The sequence below is a fragment of the Cicer arietinum genome, chromosome 3, assembly GCF_000331145.2.
Source record: "Cicer arietinum cultivar CDC Frontier isolate Library 1 chromosome 3, Cicar.CDCFrontier_v2.0, whole genome shotgun sequence".
In the NCBI taxonomy this organism is placed as follows: Eukaryota; Viridiplantae; Streptophyta; class Magnoliopsida; order Fabales; family Fabaceae; genus Cicer; species Cicer arietinum.
The window spans coordinates 25,373,628-25,383,168 of NC_021162.2; positions in this window are offsets into that span (position 1 = coordinate 25,373,628).

The following is a 9,541-nucleotide window of genomic DNA, read 5'->3' on the forward strand; positions in this document are numbered from 1 at the left end:
CCATGATCACTTTTTATTGAAACAATTTTCAAATCATTCTCATTTTGTACTAAAGCAGCAAACTTTTTGAAAACAGAGAATGTATCACTTTTATGAGCTAAAAAGTAAGTCCATGTGAATCTAGAATAATCATCAACCAGCACATATCCATACAGGTTTCCACCTAAACTCTTAACTTGGGCAGGTCCAAAAAGGTCCATGTGAACTAGTTGTAAAACTCTATTTGTTCTAACCAAATCTATAGAGGGAAACGGACATATAGTACTTGGCAAAGAATTAAAATCTAACATATAAATGTTATTAATTCTATCACCAACTAACTTTATGTGTTTGTCATCTTTATGCTCAATAATACAAGATTGTGATGAAAAACTTACCCGTAAGCCTTTATCACATAGCTGGCTTATACTCAGCAGATTGTGTTTTAGCCCTTCTACATACAAGACATTTTTTATTACTGCAGTTGACTCATTGCCTATGTCACCAATTCTAATAATCTTTCCTCTGAAGGTTAGTGTCAAAAATTGGTTTCTTTGCTATCCAAACTTGCTTCCATCCTCTATTGGCTAATTTTTTAAATTTGCAATTTGAAACAAAATGTCCCTTTCTACAACAGAAGTGAGATGTACCATCAAAGGATGAATGTTTGTTTGGTTTAGTAAAGATGTCATACATATTTCTTGAAATAGTAGATTTTTGACTATGTTTGACATTTCTGGTTTGCATATAACCAATACCATATCTAGTGTTATTCCTTTTAACATGCATATTGGGTTTATATCCTAAACCAGATTTTTCATTAACATGTCTTTGATTGCTAAGTATGACATTCAGTTTATCTTCACTACTAGCAAACTTCAATAAATCAGATTTTAATGATGCAACATTTTTTTCAAGTTCAATGCATCTTGCAGATTTGTCATGTGAATCCTTTTTCAGTTGTTCATACAAATTTTCAATTTCTTTATGATCATTTTTCATTTGCTCAAGCATTTTCTTTGTACTTATCAACTGTTTAATAGAATTCACATACTCATCATGCAGTTCATTGAAAGCTTCTTGCAGTTCATCATAAGATGGATTAAATTGTGAACTAACCTCATTTTCTGATTCTGAGTCGGTATTTGCCATGAGACATAAATTTGCTTCTTCTTCATCTGAAGAGGCAGAGGATTCTTTGACAAGCAAACCAATCTCAGGCTCTTCATCAGTCTCACTGCTTGATTCATCTGAGCAACTGTCTTGTTCAGTTTTTGATTGATGCGTTTGGGCTTTCAAAGACAGTCCTTTCTTTTTCTTGCTATCTTGCTCTGACTCATCTAGTCTATGCAACTCCATTTCGTGCTCCCAGAGCTTTCCAAACAGTGTTGTGGTCATTTTTGCCAGATCTTTTGATTCAGCAATAGCAGTTATTTTGGGCTGCCATTCTCTTGTTAAACACCTCATGATCTTTCCAATTTGCTGTTCATTTTCCACCTATTTTCCCGATTCATCTTTCTTCATGCTAAACAATTCTTTCTTCATGCTAGACAATTCGTATTCATGCATGAGTGTATTTACACGAGCTCTTTTCACGTCTATGGTGCCTTCATGTGTTTCCTGAAGAATGTCCCACATTTCCTTTGCTGATTTACAGTTTGATACCCTGAAGAATTCTTCTGCACACAAAACAGATGTTATAATATTCTTTGCTTTAGCATTATATCCTACCTTCTTCTTATCATCCTCAGACCATTCGGATCTGGGTTTTGGAATCAGCAAATCATTAGTTCCAGCAATTTTAGGTATGTAGGGTCCATTTTCAACAACATTTAGAATATCAATACCACTAGCTTCCAGAAATATCAGCATCCTATGTTTCCAATACATGTATGCGGTTCCATTGAAGGCTGGGGGCCTTGCAAGTGAAGCACCTTCTCCTAGAAAATCAACTGAGGCTATGTTCCTTTTATGAGTATTACCTCAAAAAAAGTCAGGCTCTGGTGCCAATTGTTGATTATTATGACCTCGTTACTACAGAATATGACAGTCGTTATCAATTTAAAACAATACCGAAAACAAAATACGTCTAGCATACAATTAAGATCGAACATACAATCATACAATGCAAGATTTATTCGGATTCATACACAGCGGAATTATAATAGCATACAAGATAAAAGTAAAAAGATAAGGGATAGAATGCACCAAGGTTTATCCTGGTTCAGCTGTCAATATGACAGCCTACATCCAGTCCTGACAATCCAACTGGATTTCAGCTTTTTCTTCAATAGAAAGAAATGAGACTTGTTTACAGATTGTCCAGTTTCCTCGAAACCTATCTATCTAACTCAGACTCTTTCCTATTGCTTAACCCCTTGATCCTTGCAGTCACTCGTCAGACTCACACAAGATCAAGTCCAGCTCCTTCTTGATGATCTTTACATCAACGAAGATCGCCACCAGTTTTCATACTGGATTTTTCACAGTTGTTTCTTTTTACAAAACTTTGTTTACAGAAAGAAATAAAAGAAGTACAGAGTTTGTCTTCAATCTTGATCAATGTATCTCACACAATAATCTGGTTGTTCATTTGAGTGTTTGTGAGATCATTGGCTTTTCTCTGAAGTATATTCAAGTGTTTTTCTTGTCGTCTTTTTGAGAAAAAGATTGAAAACTGTTTATATAGTTTCTGAAAAACAACTGATAAATCGATTATTCAATCGATTCATTAAAGTTATAAAACGGGCTCAATCGATTTGCCAATCGATTATCGCAAGTCTTGTTTTTCTTGAATCTTGAAACTATACAAACTAATCGATTTCCTAATCGATTCTTTTAATACACTTTTCAGAAAATTATGTGTAGACTTATATGAATCGATTGAATAATCGATGTCATGTGTTTTGTTCCAATAATAAAATCACACCAATCGATTACTTAGTCGATTCACTAAGTCTCATAATCGATTCACAAATACACATAATCGATTTGGTCACATACTGAGAGTTCCCTGTGATTTCAAAATTTGTTTCAATTGATTTGCCAATCGATTGTGTTTAAAACAGGAACTTAGCTTATTTCATGTTAATTGGAGTGCCAATCGATTTGGTAGTATGTTTCTGAAAAGGTCTTACCAGTTTGTTTAGCTCAATCGATTACCTAATCGATTGATACCAAACTTAACATGATTGAAATTCTCATAATAGATTGTCCAATCGATTGTGTTTGTCACAGGGCATGTTACTTTTGAAATATTATTTACGCTAATCGATAGTAAATGGATTGTTCATGTGACTTGCCCAATCGATTTCCCAATCGATTTGTTTCAATCAGTTTTTACTTTGTGATTTGCACAGTCGATGTGCCAATCGATTAGCATACAAATCAGGTTGCTACTGACTTGCACAATTTTTATCACTGATTGTGCCAGTCGATTGTCTAATCGATTGTGTAACCACAAACAACAAGTTTCCTTACAACCCTGTTACGAAATCGATTGCCTAATCGATTTGCTCAGTAGATTTTCAACTTTTGTTGATTTCTTGAGTTCCAAGCAATTGTCTCAAGTATGTAGGGTTGAGTTGTTGTTCCTTAAATCTTGCTCAGTCAAAATGTTAGAATTATCATATGATGTATGAACATTGTATGTTTGTTAATTATGTCAAAATTAGGATTAAGAGGACTAAAGTCCAACAAATTTTGGTGGCGACTCCATTGAATTCGAGAAACACTCGAAATTTTAGGCGTGACAGCTAGCGAATCCAGTGGGGACCATTAGAGAGTCAAGCCTAACATAATTAATTGTAAATTTTTTTTATTTTATTTTATTTACTTTTTTTTCATCTATATTTCTTTGTTTTTCATTTTCTTTTAATTTATGTGTCTATTATTTCTTAAATATTAGTTGTCATTATAATATTCTTGTAGACCAAATCATTTTATTTTGTTTTATTATTTTTATTTTGGTATATTTATGTGTTTTATTAGCATTATGAAATTATTGAATTATGTTTATTCCGTACCATACAACTTTACTAAGACACACACACACTTTACTAGCATTATGAAATTATTGAATTATGTTTATTCCGTACCATACAACTTTACTAATTCAATAATTATTGAAATTATTGAATTATTGAATTATGTTTATTTTCATTTTAATTTATGTGTCTATTATTTCTTAAATATTAGTTGTCATTATAATATTCTTGTAGACCAAATCATTTTATTTTATTTTATTATTTTTATTTTGGTATATTTATGTGTTTTATTAGCATTATGAAATTATTGAATTATGTTTATTCCGTACCATACAACTTTACTAAGACACACACACACTTGTGAGTGAGACTCTATACCCGAACCTGAGTAAAGCTTAAGTTTAATTAGGGGTTTAGTGGTAATCATGTTGGATGTACATCTTATTTAGTTATTGCAAAAATATCGTCTAGAGTGAGACTCCATTAGAAATACCTACATTTTGGATGTACTTCCTATTTGTAGTGATGTTTTGATACGAGTACTTGGATCTAGAGACCAATGAATTTTAGGATTATAGAACCCGCCCAGGAAAGAATTCACGAATTTGGAAGTTTATATACTTTAAAATTTCTCCAATCTTGGATAGAATGCATCTAAGTCATATTCTAACATTCTTGCTTTTAAATGGCCAACTTTTTTTTCTCCACTATTCACGTTAGTATACCTCTCAATTTTTCTTTGTTGCATCCATGCAAATAGCTTTCATCGTTAATGATAAAGTGATAACTCTTCATCATACACATATTTTTCATTGATTTTAGTCTTATTCATATAATCCCCGACAACGGCGCCAAAAACTTGATAGCATTTCAACAAGTGTACTGAATCGTTGCAAGTAATAATTAAAACGATTGTACCGAGTGTCGAACTCAAGGATTACATTTTACTATCGAATTATATTTAATTACTAAAATTGAACAATTTTTTTTCGATTTGATTGAAATAATATTTAAAAGTAACAACGGTAATAAAATTGATTCTTTATAATAAGAAAAATGTCAAGGATGAGTTTAACTTCAAATCCAACCTTGGTGTCTAATTTGATCCTAGTTACTGAATTCCTTTATTAAATTATTACCGAATTCTCTTTATTATTTTTGCCCTAATGTCTTAGTGACATAATCTTTAATTCCAAAGTAACCCCTAATTCCTTAGTGGATTTAAGATTAAAATTAAGTCTTACAGTATAGGAATTCTCTTGTTAAACTATTGCTTTTGCAACTAATTTAATTGGTTTCATTATCTGCATCTATCCCTAGACTACAAATTCATGAATTTCTCATCTCAAGCATCCGTAAAGTCTACTTCCATTTCAAAATACAAATCGTAGAACATTTTAATGTTGATCAAGCAATAAAAAGCATTAAGCACATAGATGAGAAAAATAATTCAATAAACTCATTCATATATCTAGAAATCAAATCAGAAAAATAAGGGTTTCATCTTGTTACACTCATCCCTAACAAATAGGGTTTAGTTACTCATGGCAGAGATAGAAAAGATAGATAATAGAGAAGAATTACAAGAAATATTCACGAATGATTCTTGATAAAACTGCTCCAATGGTATTAGAAATGACCGTATTTGAGTTTCTATGTTAGAGCACAAGTCTCCCAACTTCCCAATAGTAAAAAAGATCCCTAGAAAGTGAAGAAAAAAAATACATTTTTAAACACTCACTCGGATGCCACGCGCCCCAAGCGCGGAATTTGTGCTTCAGGCGCAAGTTGACATATTCAAGAAGGCCGAAATGCGCCCAGCGCAGGCCTTTGCGCTTCAGGCGCACAACATCTGTTGTTTGATGTATACTGCATTTTCTCCTCTTTTGAGTCTTAATTGGATTCTGGTGTCTTCATGGAAGTTGTAGCTATGGATCTTAGCTTTCATTTTCACTTAGTTTGACTCCAATTGGACATCTACATCTCGAAATATGACTGAAATACTCCTCATAGGTCATGTTGATTTCTCACCAAAATTCAGCACTGCACTAAAACAAAGAAACAACGCAAAACTATGAAAAATCTCTACTTAATCAAGGAAATAAGAACATAAACATTTCATTAAATCAAAGAAATAAAATCAACAAAATATATCAAATAAATACTTAAATTAACTAATGAATAAAAGATAAATAAGACTAAAAATAATGAAAAATGTGCATATGATGAAGAGTTATCACAACCCCAAACTTAATCTATTGCTTGTCCCCAAGCAACAATTAATTTCAAATTTTATACAATCAAAAGAAAACTTAAACTCAATTTCTCAAATCAAATCAAACTCAACTTTTAAAGTTTCAGTCACAAAACATTCATCATGCTCCATGGTTGCTTACAAAAAAAAAAACAATAGAATTTGTACACTTTAGCATTCATTCATCAAGTTCGACTCTCTCTTCACACAATCTCACCAAAATTTCTCTCAAGTGTTTAGTAAGGGTTATGAATTTATCACTCAAATCCTAGAACATGCATCACGCTACTATATGCTTGAAAAAATTCTAGTTAGCAATCACAATGCAACAAACACATACACTTTTGGAGGACATTCGGGTTGTAATGGAGCTTAGGTAAAGGTAGGACATTTTGGGATAGTAGGCTTTATTACTTGGAGTTAGGCATACATTTTCAAATTATTCTACCACTTTTTATTTTTCTTCCCTTTTTCATTGTGGAAATTCTCAAACATTGACAAAAGAACCATGAAGATATTATTTATCAAAGTGCACAAACTATTTTTCTTTTTTTTGATTTTTTCTTTTTCTTCTTTTTTTTCTTTCTATTTTGTGAGAATCACACCCCAAACTTAAAAGGTTGATATCCCATGAGCAACCCCAAACTTAGAATTTTACCAAGATGAGACAAAATGTTTCCTCCCTAACTCCAAGTAAGGTGATTGAAATAAAATCAGGTTTTTGGCTTGTAATGTGGCTAGTAACCGAAAGAAAGGGCAAGGCTCAAAGGGGCTGGTAAAGGATAAAATTTGCACAAGGTAGTTAAAAAGGCTCAAACGACCAAATAAAATTGTCTCAATGTATGCCTAAATTACAAGTGACGCAAGTCAGAATTAGAGCAAGTTCTGAAGAGATAACATATGTCTGGATAATCACACAACAAATAACTAAAGTTTTTAGGCTCAAAAGCTCATAGCTAGGATAATAAGAAAAAGTATGAACTATCTAAATGATGCCAAACATGTCACTAAATTTTTATTTATTTAAAAAATGGCAAGTGAGACTTCGACAACCAAGGAGTAATCAACAATGCATGCATTAGTGAAACTTATCGAATTGAGCAATGATATGAGCAAATAAATAGAGTTTAAATTTCAAAATCCCAAACAGAAAACTTAAGACCAAATGCAAGTTGTTAATAATTTTTCATCATAGTGCATGTTTACACACAATTAGAAAGAAACAAATTCAAATAACAAAAATAAGATTGCAAAAACAAAGTTACCTCTACTTGTGGATTGCCTCCTACTAAGCGCTTCTTTAAAGTCATTAGCTTGACGCCTCAACTATTGTCAAGGTGGCATATATGACAGGAAGAACACATCATCATCATCATTCTTCTTCTTTTTGTTTGGTAGAAATTTCATGAACTTGAGAAACAAAAGATCTTGCTTCCATGTCCTTCTCAATTGGGCATTGATGAACAAGGCATAGATTGAATCTCAAACTTTATCAATCTCTTCTTTTTTCTTTAACCTCGTTCGTCTTTTCCGCTTGCTTATTGTAAACTACAAGTTTTTGATGAAGACAAAGATCAACCATTATGGTCAAAGCAACAACCTCAAAAAGAAGTTCAAATATCTTCATTAATAAAGCTTTAAATCCAAATATTAAATGTTAAAATGTAAAGGTATATGATGCAAACCAATACTTCAATTACATGAGAACAAGTCATATTTACATATGCATATAAAGTATTTTCAAAAGTCAAAATAGAATTAACAAAGTCTTAAAACTAATATTTTTGACAAAATACATAATTGTATTCGAATACAGCATCCTGTAATCGAATACAAAGCAAGTCAGAAGCAAAAGTCTCAAAGTTGTATTCGACAACGACTATGTGTAGTCGATTACACATCAAGTCAATGGCCAAAATCCTTATATCTGTATTCGACTACAACCTTTTGTAGTTGAATACAAAGTAAGTCAGTGGCAAATTTTCACTAATCTGTATTCGACTACACACATGTGTATTCGAATACAAGGTGTAATTTTTGAATATTTTTGAACGTTACAAAGAGGTGTATTCGAATACACACATCCTATATTCGAATACAATTGGAAGCAATACAATTTTTCAGATCTGGAATGGCTCTAGATCATTGTATTTTTTCATCAAACCTCTTGGATCAATGGCCACGAATCTGAAGAGATGTTTATGGAGTATAAATACCCCATAACTTTAGATCAAACAAGATACAATCCTTGAATCAATACCTTGAACAACTTTGAACAAAACTCTGATTTTTTACAAACTACTTGCATTTCATTTTCATATCCTTCAGAAAGGTTCTCAAGTACTTGAATTGTTATTGGATTGTTTATCAATATACCTCTCCTTGTTCTTATTCAAATCATATTGTATCACTTGTAAAAGAACGTAATACTTTCTTAGGGGTAGCTTAATCTAAGATAGTGGTGTGCTATCTTAGAAGTGGTGTTAGAAGTTTGTAGCAAGAATCCCAGGGTGAGAGTTGTACGTTTTCTGATAATTAGTGGATCAATATCTTGTGGTGTGCAAGAGGACTCGACGTACCCTTGGTTATAAGGGGAACCAGGATAAATCTATTGTGTTCATTTATTTACTGCACCTTACTATTAGTAAACATTATATTAACTCAGAAAATTCAACTACCATATCACTAAAAACAAGAAAATTTACTAACACCTAATTCACCCCCCTCTTAGGCGTACTTCTATACTTACAATTGGCATCAGAGCAGGTTCCGGTAATTTGCTCCTCGATCCTTATTAATGGCTTTCGCACAACCAGTTTTTAGAGATGGTGGTAGTAGCAATAAACCACCATGTTTCGTTGGTGAACACTATGATTTTTGGAAGATACGCATGCAAGAATATCTTGAGGCACAAGGAGATGATATATGGGAAGCGGTAGAAAACGGTTCCTATGTTCCAACAACATTTATCAATAATAAAGAAGAAATAAAGATAAAAGTCTCATGGACAGATGATGACAAAAGGAAAGTATTGTTTGATAAAAAGGCCAAAAACATGTTACAATCGACACTTGGAATGGACGAATTTTTCCGTATATCTCATTGCAAAACAGTTAAAGAAATCTGGGATACACTTGAAATAACACATGAAGGAACTATTGAGGTAAAGCGTTCCAAACTCAACACATTATCTCAAGAGTATGAATTGTTCCGAATGCAGCCCAGAGAATCTATTCTGGACTTGCAGAAAATATTTTCTCATATGACCAACCACTTGACGGCTCTTGGAAAAACCTTCACTAATGATGAATTGAACCTTAAA